Source organism: Aotus nancymaae, unplaced genomic scaffold (genome assembly GCF_030222135.1).
Source record: "Aotus nancymaae isolate 86718 unplaced genomic scaffold, 86718_ANA_hifiasm-v0.15.2.pri h1tg000014l, whole genome shotgun sequence".
Taxonomy (NCBI): domain Eukaryota; kingdom Metazoa; phylum Chordata; class Mammalia; order Primates; family Aotidae; genus Aotus; species Aotus nancymaae.
Genome location: NW_026988425.1, coordinates 24,192,392 through 24,210,257, shown reverse-complemented (window position 1 = coordinate 24,210,257; position 17,866 = coordinate 24,192,392).

The following is a 17,866-nucleotide window of genomic DNA, read 5'->3' as shown; positions in this document are numbered from 1 at the left end:
AACAAGTTTTGGTGGGGACGTACAGAAAGGGAAGTGGAATTTGCACACTCTTGGTGGGAATGTAAATTGGTATAACCATTTTGAAAAATATTGTGAAAGTTCCACAAAAAATTAATAATAGGACTACCTTCAATCCAGCAACCCCACTTCTCATTGTATATTCAAAAGTAATAAACTCGGGATCTCCAAGAGGTATCTCTACTCTTATGTTCACTGCAGCCTTATTGACAATAACCAAGATATGAAAACAACTAAGAGTTAATCAACAAATGAGTGAATAAAAAATGGATATGTATACACAATGGAATATCATTCAATTTAAATAAAAGAGAAGTTTTGCCATTTGCAAGAACCACATGGATTATCCTGGGTAACTTTATGGTCAGTAAGATAAACTAGACATAAAAGACAAGTACTGCATGGTCTTACTTATATATAGATTCTCATGTAGTTGAACCCATAGAAACAGAACAAAAATAATGGTTATCAAGGGATGACTGAATGAAAATATGGAGAGATGCTTGTCAATGGGTACAAAGTTTCAGTTATGCAAGATAAATTCTGAAGATCTAATGTACAGCAATGTGACTATTGTTAACAATATGGTATTGTACACTTAAAATTTGACAAGAGGGTAGATCTTATTGGTACTTTACACACACACAGTCACAGACACATTCACATATATGCACACAAAAGAACCAAAAAATGTAACCATGTAGTGATGGATACATTAATGACTTTTTGGTGAATATTTCATAATGTATATGTATTTCAAATCATCAAGTTTTACATCTTAATTATATACAATTTTAAATTGCCAGCTACACCTCAATAAAGGTGGAAAAAATGATTTATTGTCTTGTTAAGTGTTTTAGTCCATATTCACGAGGCTGATAAAGACATACCTGAGACTGGGCAATTTACATTAGAAAGAGTTTTCATGGGCCGGGTGCGGTGGCTCAAGCCTGTAATCCCAGCACTTTGGGAGGCCGAGACGGGTGGATCACGAGGTCAAGAGATCGAGACCGTCCTGGTCAACATGGTGAAACCCCGTCTCTACTAATACAAAAAATTAGCTGGGCATGGTGGCGCGTGCCTGTAATCCCAGCTACTCAGGAGGCTGAGGCAGGAGAATTGCCTGAACCCAGGAGGCGGAGGTTGCGGTGAGCCGTGATCGCGCCATTGCACTCCAGCCTGGGTAACGAGCGAAACTTCGCCTCAAAAAAAAAAAAAAAAAAAAAAAAAAGAAAGAGTTTTCATGGACTTACAGTGCCACATGGTTGGGGAAGTCTCACAATCATGGTGGAAGGTGAAAGCCACATCTCACATGGTGGCAGACAAGAGAAGAGAGCTTGTGTATGGGAACTCCCTTTTTTAAAACCATTGGATCTCATGAGACTTATCCACTATCAGGAAAACAGCATGGCAAAGACCTGCCTCCATGATTCAATTACCTTCCACTGGGTCCCTCCCACAGTAAGTGGGAATTCAAGAAGAGATTTGGGTGGGGAAACAGCCAAAGCATATCATTAAGTGACTCTCTTTGTATGTTAGGGGGTAACTTTATTGTCCAAATGTCATTTTGTTGTTTTGTGTGATATTTTTATTGAGACAAGATTTGATAACATAAGATTTGCCCTGTTAACAAATTTTAAGTGTGTAGTACAGTATGAACTATAAGCACAGTGTTATACAGCAGATCTCTAGCATTTCATATTGGACACGTTAATATTACTACTACTACTAACTTCCCCACTCTCCACACTGGGAGAGTGGGATAAAGCACTGTTATAATTTATCACATTTAAATTTTTGTTATGTTTCCTTTTTATGAATTCACTAAAAACATAACTTCCTAATTAAGATCTAATTTTAATGTGATCACTGCCACATTTTATTATGCTTCTTTTAATACTAATATTGCATTACTGAAACTTTATACCAGCAAACTAACTGTAGTAGAAATGATTTTGGAAAGTGTATCTCTATATAGTCACAAGGATAGTAAAAGGAAGGGAAGACTGCTATGAGATTAAAAACAAGGGCTCATGCAATTATATTTGTATAAAAAAAACCAAAGCAACAAAAATGTAAAAAAAAAAAGCAAACATTTGAGGAGTTTCTTTTCAAATGTTGTTGTCTCTTTTAAATGATAAAATGACATGAGTCGTACATGTTTCTAATTTCACGATAATCTTCATTTTTCTCCTAACATCTCTGTAAATATAGACAGATATATTTTCTTTTTCTTTTTTTCTTTTTTTTGAGACAAAGTCTCACACTGTCACCCAGGCTGTAGTGCAGTGGTGCAATCTCGGCTCACTGCAACCTCTGCCTCCTGGGTTCAAGCATTTCTCCTGCTTCAGCCTTCCAAGTAGCTGGGACTACAGGCGTGTGCCACCACTCCCGGCTAATTTTTTTTTTTTTTTTGTATTTTTAGTAGAGACGGGGTTTTACCATGTTGGCCAGGATGGTCTTGATCTCCTGACTCATGATCAACCCACTTCGGCCTCCCAAAGTGCTGGGATTAGAGCCGTGAGCCACCATGCCCTGCCTGACAGATATATTTTCTAAAATAATTTCTCCTACATCTACCTTCCACATGAAGAGGATTTGAGAGTTATTAAGAGTTTACCAGACAGTCTGACAGAGTCAACAGTATCACACTCAGGTACTTCTCCTTTCCTATTGATGCCTCTTTGTGAAACGGTAACTTCATAAAATTACTTTCCTGGAGGTCTGAGGAAGTCCCTGGACATCATTTTCTTCTGTTGGATTCTTGATTTATTTATTGTTTGAGACAGGGTGTTATCTGTCACCCAGGCTGGAATGCAGTGATATAATCATAGCTCACTGCAACCTCTGTCTTTGTCTCTCGGGTTCAGGTGATCCTCCCACCTCAGCCTACCGAGAAGCTGGACCCACAGGCAGACACCACCACACCTGGCTATGGGAATCATTTTCTTAGAAAAATAACTTATTCATTCAGTTATATCACTAATACATTCTAATAATTTCTGAACAATTATTTCTCTAAACCATTGGGACCACAAATGTTACATAATGCAGATTGGTTTTGGATTTTAACATATTAATAAGTGGCATATACATCTCATTATAACCAGAGCAGCACTCTGTAATAAAATATTCACATATTTCCCGTGATTATAATAGTCATTCTATGTGAGCTAAATAATTGCTAAAAGAAGACTCATGCAATTCAGGGTTGCTTTTACTGCTAAATCAGTTGTACAAAACCTTCAATGACACAACCACCACCACAACAAAAAAATCATTTGGTTTTCAAAACTTTTCGGGTATTGGAATTGCTACTGTGATATTGAGAAACATATTATTAAAAAGAAGGTTTAAACTTTATGAAACTTTCTTTTCTTATTAAAAGTGATATTTGATCATTCAAATCTACACATTATCTGGATTCTAATTATATAGGCAATTAAATTATTTCATTACCTTTACTTTTTACATTTAGGTAAATGGAATGTAGACAAAGGTAGCGTATTTTTTATGTCATCCACATGAATACATGGGTCAGAGTTTACTATTGTTTATTGTCCTTTTCCTCCCCACGCTGCATAGTGTTTCTTAAATAGGTTTTTACTTAAAATCCATGTAAAGCAATAAATTCCACAAGACCACTTAGCGTTTTCTGGTACGCATGCTGAATTAATATCCTGAATTTTTAAAAACATATATTAACAAATAAATGTATTGCCAAGAAGAAAGGTGATATTGAACTGAAGAACCAACATTTTGGCAAAGCATCATTACCCATAGGAGTCTCATTAAATGCTTTGGCACAAAAATTGGGTAAACAACATGTGGTTTAGCAAATTCATTTTAGCCCCCAGGGAAGGACTTTAGCATAGGGAGAACAATATGGAACATTAACTTTTACTGTGTTTCTCAAACGGTCATTGCTATTTTATGGAGATGAAGATCCAGGTAATATTACAAAGTTTCTTAAGTAATATGACCTCAAGCATGCAGGCATTTCATACTGGACACTTTAATGTTACTACTACTACTAACACCCCCACTCTCCACACTGGGAGTGTGGGATAAAGCACTGTTACAATTTATCACATTTAAATTTTTGTTAGGTTTCCTTTTTACGAATTCACTGTAGAATATAACTTCCTAATTAAGATCTAAGTTTAATGTGATCACTGCCACATTTTATTATGCTTCTTTTAATGTGTAGTTTTTGTCTCCTTTTTCTCACCCCGTGTTGAAATAAACAAAGTCCATCCAAATGAGAGCTGGCAGAAGCTGTTTATGCAGGGTGAGTCAGCCCGCATCACTTGTGTCTGGCACAGACTCAGAGGCAGGCAGGTGAGTGTGAAAGCTTTAGGTTAAAAAAAGGGAAGGCTTCAGTTATGCTCTGAAAGAAGAGTGCTGTGAGGAAGCTGAGGGAGGGCAAACTCAAAGGAGAGAATATTTTGTGACTGCTAAAGCGGTTGTGGGGCTCCTGCCCTATGGTAGGGCTCGTGGGGTGGTAGGGCTGGTAGGGCTTGGGGCTTGACTTTCTCTGGCTGATCTTAAGTTGCAAGACAGGGAGAAAAGAGAGAAAGTAGTTGATCAAGTCCTGACCTTTCTGAGATACTGCTTCAGAGGTTGTGTTTTGGTTCTGGACTGGTTGCTGCAGTGATTGTGGGCCAGGGCTCTGTTGGCGTGAGTAGGTTGGTCGTTTTCTACTTGTGTATCCAGTCTCTCTTTAGGCCTTTATACATGCACCACTGTGACACAGATTCTCAGCAGAGTGCAGGGCTTTAGAAGTTCAGTCCCCGACTCCATTCCTTTCTGCTTTGAGAATCAGTCACACAATTGATTCCACTGTTTTACATTTTAGATAATAGAGTAGAAATGTTCATTTTGTTAACTGTTTGAATTTAGAGAGTATGTAGTTATGCATACAGTATGTGGCTTAAAGTCATATAATTTGCAAATTTAAAATTCAACTACCTCAAACTGTAATAAAGGTTTATTTTTTTTTTTTAACCATAACTGTATGGAGATGACCACAGCAAGAAGAAGACAGATCCTTAAGGATAATTCATCTAAACTAATTGTAGTTAAAGCATTACTGGCTTATAAAAACATGATTATGGTCTCAAAAACAATTACATTTATAGTATTTTTATTTAAGTTTTAGATTGCATGTAATATAAACTATGCATGCAAATATCAGAGTATCATCTATGTCTCTCAAATGGTGATATTTTATGGCCATAGAGTACAATATATTGAACTATATGGGAAACTGAAATTGTATGAAATCCAGTACTGAGCTGCACCTCTTTTATTCACTACTATCTTCTTATCACGTTTGGTGACACAGCATACATGCTCTCATTCACAGTTAATGATTCTTGATCAGTTCTCCCAGCACTCTCCCCCGCACACTGACATACGCATTAATTATTCATGGCTATTATCATTTATTACAAAAACTTGATTCAGAGAAGAAACAGCATATAGTTTCTTCTATGTGGAAAAAACAAACTATTTTTAAAATATCGGTAATCTTGCCTTAGAGTTCCTTTGTGAATTTTATTTTTCTTGATTATCTGTTTTCTCTACTTCATCTTCAAGGTAATAAATATTTAATGTGTTGAGTTTATTATTTATGTGTGGAAGATATTTTTTTTTCATACTCTGCCATTCAGCAGTTTTGAAACTTGTCATGAATCAGATCCTATGTTAGGTACTATAAGTAAATCTACAGCCCTTACAGTTATGAAGATTTGTCATTTTCATATTGGTATTTTATTTTGAAACATATTTAGAAAGTATTTATAGAAACATAGAACTTAATATTTTTTCAAACATTCTTAATTTTTTGTCCTAATCTGAGAACTCAAATTTGTGTGTTGGGATTCACTCAGGGTGGCTGGCAAAACATTAAGGGAAACATTAGGGAAAGGTTATAAGATACAGTCTCTAACCTTTGGGAAGGCTGATGATAGGTTTTTATTAACTTACGGAATGGGCTGAAGGCAGCCAGTTCTTACGTTAGAGTATTAGGTCATAGAGTGAAGATTAGGGATAGTAAAAGCTTCCCCAGTTAAGTCTGTTTACCCCACATTCCTTTGTCTCAACTCTTTACTCAGGTAAACTTTGTGCTGGATGGCCCTCTCAGGGGGAAGTTGAAGGGAGATTACCACTAATGGTGTTTACTCTGGGTCCCAAAACCAAAAGCTTTTATCACTTGTAAAACCACTCTTTTAACCACATTAATTATCCACAAGCATGTTGACTTAGAACCTCTGTTATTAAATCTATACTGAATAAATTCGAGGAGGTACAGGGAGTAGTGGTCAGTTAGCTGCAGTTGCCCTCTGAGAGCAGCTCAGGACCATCCCTAGCCCATTGGATTCTCTGTATTCTGCTGTGTGTCAGTGCATTTATTCATCTGTTGCTGAGTCAGGGTCTGCAGGACAGACCTTCAAAGATGGTGATGGTAACCCTGACATGATCAATGCCACAGCTGGTGCCCTGTGTGAAGAGCCTGGTGTGAGGAGACCTGATCACGTCATTGCACAGCAGGCACCCAAACGTGGAGGGAACCTACGTGATCATCGCTGCAATGAAGGAAAGCGGTGGACCCCCTGAAAACGGAAGGTGAAGTCATTCATTTGTACCCACTGGGGATTGCCAAGTTCAGGGAGAACTGTTTCAGGCTAGGGATTCATCATGGGACAGCAGTTATCAGGGCAACAAAGGCAGTATCTAATGCAAACTGCTGTTTTTCAAAGCCCATGGTTCCTGGCAGAGAGCATGCTGGATGTAAAGCTCTGGGAACAAGTGGGGAGAAATCATGCACTTATTCATTCATTGCTCAGTCAGGGTCTGCAGAACAGACCTCTGCAGGTGGTGATCAATGTCTCATTTGTGGTGGTTTTAGTTACTATTGTTATTTTTGTCTATGTACTAGCATTGTAAACTTGAAGTAACAAAAATATTCTCAACTATTACAATCACTCATTGTCTTTAAAAAAACGGGGAGATGAAAGTGGTTCAGTTAGACAAATACAGTTTATGGTGTATAGTGCAAAGGAAAAAAGTCTCTCAAAATAACTTCCCAAAATATATCTTAATTACTTTGCTGGTTTTAACATATGTTCACAAATTCTTTGCTGGTCTTCCCTTCAGGAGGTGGGCTTAATTGCCCTCCCCTTGGGTGTGAGTTGGACTAAATCCCTTCCAATAAACAGAATGGGTAAAAGGAAAAAGAATAATTTTGCATCAGAAAAATCTGGCAGACACTAGTATAACCAAGTGCTCAAGCTTAATATCACCAGTGATAAGTATGTGAATTTAATCTTCCCCTTGATAGGCTGCTAGGAGCAGCACAATTCACTTCTCTGGCATTGTCTCAGCATTCCCAATGATACAGACAGGAGACAGGGAAATAGTGGGTAAAAGAGATCGGGTCCCTGGTGAGGGCTCCACCCTCAAGGCTGGGCCTGTGCCATAAATGAGAACTTTGCATCCCTGTTTTTCCACCTGAAAGTTGCTTTTGGCCCAACCCTTCCCCGATTACTGTTTCCATATAAACTCAGCTGGCAGAGAGGCAATCTAGAAGAGAAGAAGCAACTGAGCATCAGAGACTACGGATAGAGGCAGCTTAACTTCTGAGGACATGACTCTGGAGGGGAGCCTAGCCAGAGAGAGCGGGCCTTCAGAGAAAGGTCACCTTCTTCCCACACCATCCGCTTTCCAGCTCCCCATCCTATTGAAAGCCACATCCATTGCTCAATAAAACCTCCACATTCACCATCCTTCAATTCCATGTGACCTGATTCTTCCTGGACACTAGACAAGGACCAGGATACCAAATGGGGAAGGGTGTAAAAGGCTGTCACCGTGACTCTCCACTGAGCTGGTTAACACGTAGCCACCCACTGATGGCAACTACTAAAAGAGCATTAATTTTAACACGCCCCTAGATGCTACCATTGGGCCAGAGCCCAAAAGTGCTTGTCCTGCCCTGGTACCCACTCATTTGTGTGCTCCCCCTCCATCAGGGGTTTGAATGGTGACAGTCAAGTAAGCAAGCTATATCCCTGTTGCAAGTCCCTCGAAGTAGTCCAGGGACTTCTCCCATCTCACTAACATCAATTTTATCATGAGAAAACATCAGGCACACCCAAACAGAAAGACATTCTAAAAATTACCTGACGACAACTTCAAAAGTTTCAAGATTGTAGTGGATAAAAGATAATTTCATTATTTTCCCTTCTTACGTTTTTAGTTGGGACACTCTTCAGAACACACAAGTCAAATTAACAAAACTAATAAGCAGATGTTTATCAGTATGTGCTGTAACCACCGTGAGGAAATAATTAATTTAAAACTATTTATCCCTCAAGGAAGTGATCTAGGGGCCTTGCTTAAATACTATTATAACAAAAAGCCATAGATTATATATAGTGACAAGACAAAGGAGAGAGCATTTCCTGTCTTTTATAAGGTGGGAATATGTGGGAAGATAGGGATTTTGTTCCCAGATTCCTCTGCTGATGCCGTCTCTGGGCTGATGAGCAGGTGCTGCTCCAGTCAGAAAGGCTTAATGTCCTGACATTGGGCAAATAGAAACAGGCAGATTGCTTCTCTGCATTCTGTGTCTTCAACCTTACAGTCCTCGATATCTGGGAGAGGAGGGGAGGGAAATATTTTAATTTCCTTCAAGATCCTAAAAAATTCAAGATCCTAAAAAATAAGAAAAGACTGAGAAATATTACAGATCTTAGACAACTAAAAAGACATTACAAGTAAATGCAACCTATTATACTGGATTATATAAAGCTGGAATTAAAAAAAGAGCATTAGTGTAAAAACTGGAAAAATATGAATAAAGTCTGTAGTTGAGTTAATCCTATAGTGCCAAAATTAATTTATTAACTTGCACACATGTGCAACAGTTAAGATGTTAAAATTAGGAGAAGCAGGGTGAGGGATGTACAGAAGCTCTGCACAGCCTTTGTAACTCTTCTGTTAATCTAATTGCTTTCAAAAGTAAAGCTTTAAAAATAATGATCTCTATCATATTACCTAATACTGACTGATTATGAACATACTTTCTTTTTTACCTTTAGATCAACCATTTCTCTGTCCATCTTCCCTCTTCTCTTGTATGCTAATGTCAAGTTTCTGTTTTAAGTTATCTTATTTCACTTTTAGTTGAAATGTGAACACTAGGGAATATAAACAACACTCTACCATCTGAAAAATACAAGAATCTTGGGAATTTCCGATGAGCTATTACTTTGCATCTGGTCCTCTTGCAGTTGAAAGAACACTTACCTGAGTATCTGAAGATTCAGTTCGGGACCCAGCTAAAACACTAATAGGCATGTGATGATGACTGCATTATTTAACCTTTCCGAATTCAAATTTTGTATCTGAATATTCAATTATCTTTATTTAGATTTAAGGAATAGCAACTCTGTCACAGGCAATTTTAGAAATCAGCTGTATCACTAAAAAGGAAGTATTTAATGTGTGTTTATCAAGGTTGCTAGTGTAAGTAAATATTGAAAATAAATCACATCTGTTATAATAGCATAAAATAATTAGAAAACGTAATTTAAAATATTATTTATAATATCAACAGAAAAGAGTAGCTAGGAAAAAAAGGGAACATCTTCATGAATTGAATAATGATTTAATGCAATGCCAGTCTGATTCTAAAAAGTTATGTAAAGAGGAAGAGCAAGAGCACGACTTGCTCTAAAATGTTTGAGTAATAAAACTAGATGGATACATATACCCTGCTAGATGTTCAGGATAAACCTATAGTAATTAAGGAGGTTGGGTAATAACACAAAGAAAAATAAATGAGACAGATGCTGCATCTAGAGTAAATGCAGAATGGTATTTCTGCAGTAGTACAAATGAGAAAATCAATTATCTATATAGGCAAAGTATAATTGATCATTAACACCATAGACAACAATTAACACCAGAAAAGATAAAGATGTAATATGAAAAGCAAGGCATTAAGACATGTAGAAGAAAGTGTAAAAAGATAATTTTATGTCCCTGAGTAAGGAAGCATTTTATTTAAATCAACATAAAAAACACTAAATACACAGGAAAATATTGATACAGTCAGCTACTGCAAGATTCTTTTGAAATCAAACAATACTGCAAATCAAATGAAAACACAAGATATAAATTAGGACAAGACACTTGTTAAACATTTAATCAAGGAAGGATTGGTATTCAGAATATATAAAGAATATTAAAATCAATAAGAAAAATAATCCAACAAAAATGATCAAATTACATGAATGAGTGTTTCATAGAAGTATCACATAAGTCCAATTAAACATATGAGTTATTGAACATCTCAAAACATGCTCATCTTCATTAGTAATGAAGAAAATGAAAACTAAAATCATGAGAGATACTCTTTTTACACGTACTGCATTAAAACATCTAGCAATCTTATTATTGGTAAGAATTTGGAGCCAAAGGAGACACTTAAGCATAACTGGCGTGAAAATGGGTTGTTATAAACCTAAGAAAACATTGAGACACAATGTAATTGCGTTGACTGTTTCCATACCCTGTAACAGAACAATACCATTTCCAGATGTACATGGGAACCAGCAGACATTAAAAGGCTGTTTACAGCCGTGTTGTTCAAAGTAATAACAGGATGATATCAAGCAGGGAAAGGAAATTGATGTTAGCTGCAATAACAATGTAGATGGACCCTAGAAACTAATATGCAAAAGAAAATAAATTTCAGAAAAATGTATTTAGCTTAATACTTGCACAAGTGTGGAAACACTATGACATAAAGTGGCCTGAAATAATAATCAATCAACAAAACAAGGGTTTATTTCTCCTTATGTGGAAGCCTATGTGAGTCAAGTGACACCCCATGTCATCCCATTCTGCTCAACAGGTAGTAACTCAGAAATCTCATCTGTCTCCAAGTATGGCTTTACTGCTCAAAATGTGGTCCGCATTATTACTACAAAATGTGAAAATGCACATAGATAACTCGTGATCTGCTCTTCTATGCTCTGGTCTGGAAGGGATACATGTTCGTTTTGTCATTTATCAAAAATAGTCAAGTGGTCCTGACTAACTGCGTGGAAGATAGCTAAATGTGGGTGAACATTTGGCTGGCCAAGAAATAGGAAATTAACTTATTTCAACAGTTTTTAACAACGTCAATACAACAACGATAATATATTGTTTAGGGCTAACAAAAGGTGATAAAATTAAAAAACACAAATAGAGGGTAAAAACTAAGAAGAATGACTACATTAGGGAAAGTGATAGAAGGATGAGGATCAGAAAGGTGAAGACCATGTCAGTAATGTTTTATTTTTAGTTTTGTGTCACTGGATCAGGATATTTATTTTGTTGTAAGTAATTCTAATATAACTTACATTTAGATTTCACACTTTCTTTTTTATGGATAAAAAGTTTTATAATAAAAATAAAGAATAGCCATAATGTGATCATTTTAATTTTTTGAAAGATGGGCTTTCTTTTCTTAGAAGAAATATACAAGGAAAGTACTCACTATCACATTAAGGCATGAAATGACTCTTTAGTGAAAACCTATAAATTTCTTCTGTGTTGTAAATTTTTAATATCTCTTTCTTGACCGTGCCTCTCCCTTCTTCTCCTGAGTTATTAAACATATTAAATAGCATAAAATTAAACTTTATGTTACCCCTAAGTAATGGCAAATCAGTTCTAAGATTGATTTTGATAATCCACAAAAGTCAAGATTTGAAATATTTTATTCATGCCCTAAAAATTAGCTGGACTGAAACTACATACATAAAAGTGTCCGGAAATTCAAAGCTGCAGCCAAATCTGGCCTTCGGGAGAATCCAAAGAAAATTGCATTCTCAGAGGTTTCCCCATCGAAACCTTCATTTCAGAGCCCCAAAGCACAAAACCTGGCCTCATGACTTATCAATAACTTCCTTCTAAGCGATTCTCTTCTTTTCTTCTTATCCCATAAGCTATTTACAGATAATGCTTTGGTGAAGTCAATCCCTAGTGACCTTCTGTTTCTCAGGGAAGACAAGTGTTAGTATTCCATGATATACTCAAGTCAGATTTTGCACAGCCAATATAATCTTTCAGTTTTTCCTGAGGTTTTGGAACTCACTGGAACATGACATGCATAGTAATTAGTCTGCAAAATGGAGGGAGTGAAAGAAATAAGCTTCATGCTAGAACTCTTGTCAGAACAAAAGCCACAAGATATGAATGGAGAAAAGTTTCTGTGGGGTTTTACCTGCCCCACTTTCTTAGTCTCTGACACTTCCCCATGGTCCCAAGTGACACTTCTCCATAGTCTCTGACACTTCCCCATGCATGAATAATGGAGATACCATGTCTAGGTGACTCTGAGAAGATTCTAGTCTGTGGCTTGTGGGACTCAGGGATCTGCACTGTTTTGAATGGGTCAGTGGAAATTCCTGCAATTTCCAAAGGTATCCCTCCCTCCTAATATCTGAGAAGCCATTGAAATGATTTCATCATGATAGAAATGTAAGAATTAATTTTGAACATTCTTTCAAGAAAATGAAAAATATTATCAGATAATTATTTTTTAGGAAAAGCATAATGACCAAAGAATTTCTTCTATCACTGTCCTTCTGATTAGAGCACATTACCTTGAATTATCTTTTTCTGTGTAAGTAGGTATATCTCATAAATATGGACTGTGTTTTTTTAAAGGTGACTATTGCAGATATTTGTGAACAAACTAATGGTTTTAGAAATACATAAATCATTTATATAGATAAAACAATAAATATGGGTTTCTTCATGATTGGGGAAAGACACAGCATAGTTTGTTATACTTAGAAATAATCAGTTCTCACAATTAATAGAAAAACTTGTGATTTTAAGCAAGACATATTTTTCTTTGTGTATTGCCTCAAAGTTATTTATTGTTGGTTCACCTGATGTATTTTAAATTACTTCTGGCTATAGAGTCTTTAATCAACACTTATTTAATGGACTATGCACTACTAAACAAATCATCAATCAATTTGAATATTAAGGAAGAATCACTGTCAGTGGCATGAGATTCCTGCCCAAGAGAGACACGAGCACTCGGCTCCAACCTTTGAGAGCCATGTGGGCTGCACCCAGCAAAGGTGAGTGTGGACTGTCCAGAGCCTTAGGAATCCCACTCCTTCCAGCCAAAGGTGAAGGGTACTGTGTGTTGGGAAAAACTCCAATGTGCCCTAAAGGTGGCACCCTTACCCATGTGGACCTAGAAAGCAGGCATTGAGCAAAAGAAGATAATTCTTGAATCTTAGTCTTTGGACTTGCTCAAGATGTTATGCCTTTATTCTTTTCTAATTCTTTATTTTGGAATGGAAATATCTATGCTATGCCTGTCCCACCATTATATTTTCAAAACACATACCATGTTTAATTTCACATGTTCACAACTAGAGAGCAATTTGCCTCATTCCTTGAGTCTCGATTATATCTAATTTAGATAATATTTAGAAGATACTTGGATTTAGACTTGAAAGATGATGCTGGAAAGAATTAATATTTGGGGTTGTTGGGATAAAGTGTTATTTTCCATTCAAGAAGGACATAACTTTTGGAGGGCTGTAGGTGAAAAGCTACAGGTCGAATTTTTGTCTTTCCCCCAAATTCACATGTTGAAATTCTACCCTCTAAAATGACTGTTTAAGAAGTGGGGCCTTTCTGATGTAATTATATCCTAGGGGTGGAGCCTTTCATATTTAGTTGAGCCTTCCATAATTAGCACTTTTATTAAAGAAGCCTTATAGAGCTGTCTTCTTCTATATGAGCACTCACCCAGAAGACAACCACTAATCTATGAACAACGAAACAGGCCCTCACCAGGCACTGAATCTATTGGTGCCTTCATCTTGGACTTCTCAGACTCTAGAGCTGAGAAAACAAATGACTGTTGTTTCAAAATTACCTAGTCTAAGGCATTTTGTTGTAACAGCAGGAACAGATTAAGACAAGGGGGAAATAACCTGGTATAACATATTTAATGCCCACATTAAATTTTGTAGTTTTTTTATGTGATTAATTTTTCTTTGTTCATAAAATGGATAAAACAGAATGAAATTTTATTTGGTTATAATGTTAAAACACAGAAAGTGAGTAATTCAAATTTCAAAATCATGTAATTTTTTTTCTACTAATAAGAACTGTATGAAATCGTTTCACTTTCATGATAAAAATAATTACATTTATATTTTGACATACTAAACATTCAGAATTTCTGAAAAGCATTCATTTTTATTACTTACAGATTATTTTTTATATTAAGAGTAACTACTATTAATGCTAGATATATTTATGCATGAATTCAATCAAAATTTAAAAAGAATCTAAAAGTAATCTCTAACTTTTGTATCCATGAATATTTACTTTTGACTTCAAATTGTAGGCAATGAAACTATTCTCCAATGGATTAGTTATAGGTTTTAGGTGAATCTACCACAATTGAGTAACCTAGAAAGGTTTTCAGAGAAATTAGAATTCCAATATTGATAGGCCACTAACATTTTGTTCTCCAATATCATCACACCCATACATATACAGCCACAAAACAAACACCCACATACATCTTTTTGATTTTTTCCTTAGAGACAGGGTCTCATTCTGTCATCCAGACTGGCCTGCAGATTGGTACGCAATCATAGTTCACTGTAACCTTGAACTTCTGGGCTTACGGGACCCTCCCGACACAGCCTCTTGAGCAGTTAGGACTACAGGCACACATCATCATGCCCAGCTAATTTTTAAAATTTTTTTGTAGAGTGAGGGTCTCGTTATGTTGCTGAGGCTGGCACTCACATAATTCCGAAAGTACATCTTCCTTAGAAGTTACTGGACAGGAGTCTGTCTACTCTCTGTTCACTGTCTTACCTCTGGAAAGACAATGATTCTCTACTAACTACAAGTTTAATTATTTATTTGGGACTGTTAGCTGACATGCTTCCTAAAGAAACTTAAGATTTTTTTTGATCCAATTTATAATTATTGTTCATGAACCACACTGCTAGACTATACATTCACTATCAATTTTTTTTAATTACATTTTATTTTGAAATAGCTTTGGATTTATAAGAAGTTGCCAAAAAATAGTACAGAGGCTATTCTTTATTCTGTTTCCCCCACAGAAATCAACTTATAATATATTGTCAAAACCAGGAAATCAATACTGGTACAATAATACCGATATTATACTTTGGCACAATACCATTAACTCAAATATAAATCCTTGTTCACATTTCACCTACTTTTTCATGCTTCTTTGTTTTTAGTATCCAAATGTATAGTAGGCAAGTATCTATCAATCTATGATTTATTGGACAATATTTATTTAGAAAGAGTACTGTAATTTCTTCCAAATTCAATTCAACATTAAACAAAAGGAACTGCAAAAAACTGTTTAAATTATATTCTGTATACAATTGGGTACATTGTTGGGACCATCTGTTAGACATTTTTTTTTTATTGCATTTTAGGTTTTGGGGTACATGTGAAAAACATGCAAGATTGTTGCATAGGTGCATACGTGGCAGTGTGATTTGCTGCCTTCCTCCCCTTCACCTATATCTGGCATTTCTCCCCATGCTATCTCTCCCCAACTCCCCACCCCCTGCTGTCCCCCCACTCCCCCCCAACAGACCCCAGTGTGTAGTGCTCCCCTCCCTGTGTCCATGTGTTCTCCTTGTTCAACACCCGCCTATGAGTGAGAACATGTGGTGCTTGATTTTGTGTTCTTGTGTCAGTTTGCTGAGAATGATGGTTTCCAGGTTCATCTATGTCCCTACAAAGGATGCAAACTCATCGTTTTTGATGGCTGCATAATATTCCATGGTGTATATGTGCCACATTTTCCCTGTCCAGTCTATCATCGATGGGCATTTGGGTTGGTTCCAGGTCTTTGCTATTGTAAACTGTGCTGCAATGAACATTCGTGTGCATGTGTCCTTATAGTAGAACAATTTATAATCCTTTGGATATATACCCAGTAATGGGATTGCTGGGTCAAATGGAATTTCTATTTCTAGGTCCTTGAGGAATCGCCACACTGTCTTCCACAATGGTTTTATATTTAAGTTTTGTATTACATTACAATTAAAATAACTTGTCCATAATATTATAAGGGCAAAATTACATATTATTTCAGTCTTTATATCTATTTTATCTTTTTGAGACAGAGTTTTGATCTTGTTGCCCAGGCTGGAGTGTGCCATTTTGGTTCACTGCAACCTTCGCCTCCTAGGTTCAAGCAATTCTCTTGTCTTAGCCTCCTGAGTAGCTGGGATTACAGGGGACCACCCCCATGACCAGCTAATTTTTGTACTTTTAGTAGAGATAGCATTTTACCGTGTTGGCTAAGCTGGTCTCGAACTCCTGACCTCAGGTGATCCTCCTGCCTTGGCTTCCCAAAGTGCTGGGATTACAGGCGTGGGCAACCATGCCTGGTCCAGTCTTTAGATTTTGATATATACATGATATTAAACTAAAAATATAGTGTTCCATTCAATGATATTTCACTAAAAGTGGGACCTGCAAATTTTTCAGTAAGAGGTCAGTTAGTACTATATCTTTTGATATCCATGTGTGGTCTGTGTAGTAAGTACTTAAGGATGTCACTGTGGCACAAAAGGAGATACAGACAATTTGTAAATGACACACATAGCTGTCTTCTAACGTGTATGTACAGATAGTCCTTGGCATTATTTATAATGTTACAATGGGTTAATTGGGACATCAACTCCGTGGTAAGTTAAGGAACACCTGTATGGTATTTATAAAACAGGCAGTTAGCTGGGTTTGGCTCTCAGCATTGTTTGAAAACCCTTGCGCTAAAAGTTAAGGTTTCACAGAAACAAAGATGTTTCATTAAGCTTTTCCATAAGCCCTTTGAAGCAAATATTTGCATATAATCACCCATATCTTTCTCTCACACATTTAATGCAAATTTATTTTAATTTGGTTCTCCAGTGATTGTCATTTTTCTCTTGTCATGCAATAGCAACAAGACAGTGGGTCTTTTCTCGTTCTGGAGCATGATGAAGAAACTGTGTTTTACGTATTCATAATTAGGCCATCATTACAAGAAAAATTTTGTGTGTATTGTTAAATTTTAGCCACCATGAAATAACAAAGTGATAAGGAAATACACAATATGATAAAACACATAGTAGAGTTGCGCTGATAATTTAAAATTATTTATGCGTAAAAGAAGCAACAGCCTATTCTATACTTAGGGAAAAGATTGCAGATTCATTATATTGGGGAAGAAAGCCATAGGCTATATTACTAAAAACAAAGGAATTAAGTGACCATCTGCAAACTGGATGCTGACTCCAACAGTTTTCTTCTTCTAGTTAGATGTCTTTTGGGAAGTTCCGTTTAAAAAATTTTAATTATCAAGCGGAAAAACATAAAATCATGATTTCAGTCTAATGAATGAATCCTCCCGATTCTCTTACAATGAAATTCAAATTGTAAAAGCCATATCGATATACTGAAGGTTTCCAATCACAATTTTCAACTCTGTAGAAACCAAATAGGAAAATAAAACCACAAGCAAGTTGACATTTTAAGAAAGAATCTACCATAAAAGTTAGAGATGAAAACAGGAAAAAAGATGGGTATGCAACAAAATCAACACAGAAAGAGAAAAATTGAAATAAGAAATATTGTGAAGATAGGAGAAGATTTTGTAATAATAAAGCAAGATTAGGATATTATTGAAAATTTGGAAAATGTAGAAAACAAAATTTCTGAAAAATGAAAAAGAAAAATTACCAGAAAAAAAGTAATAGAA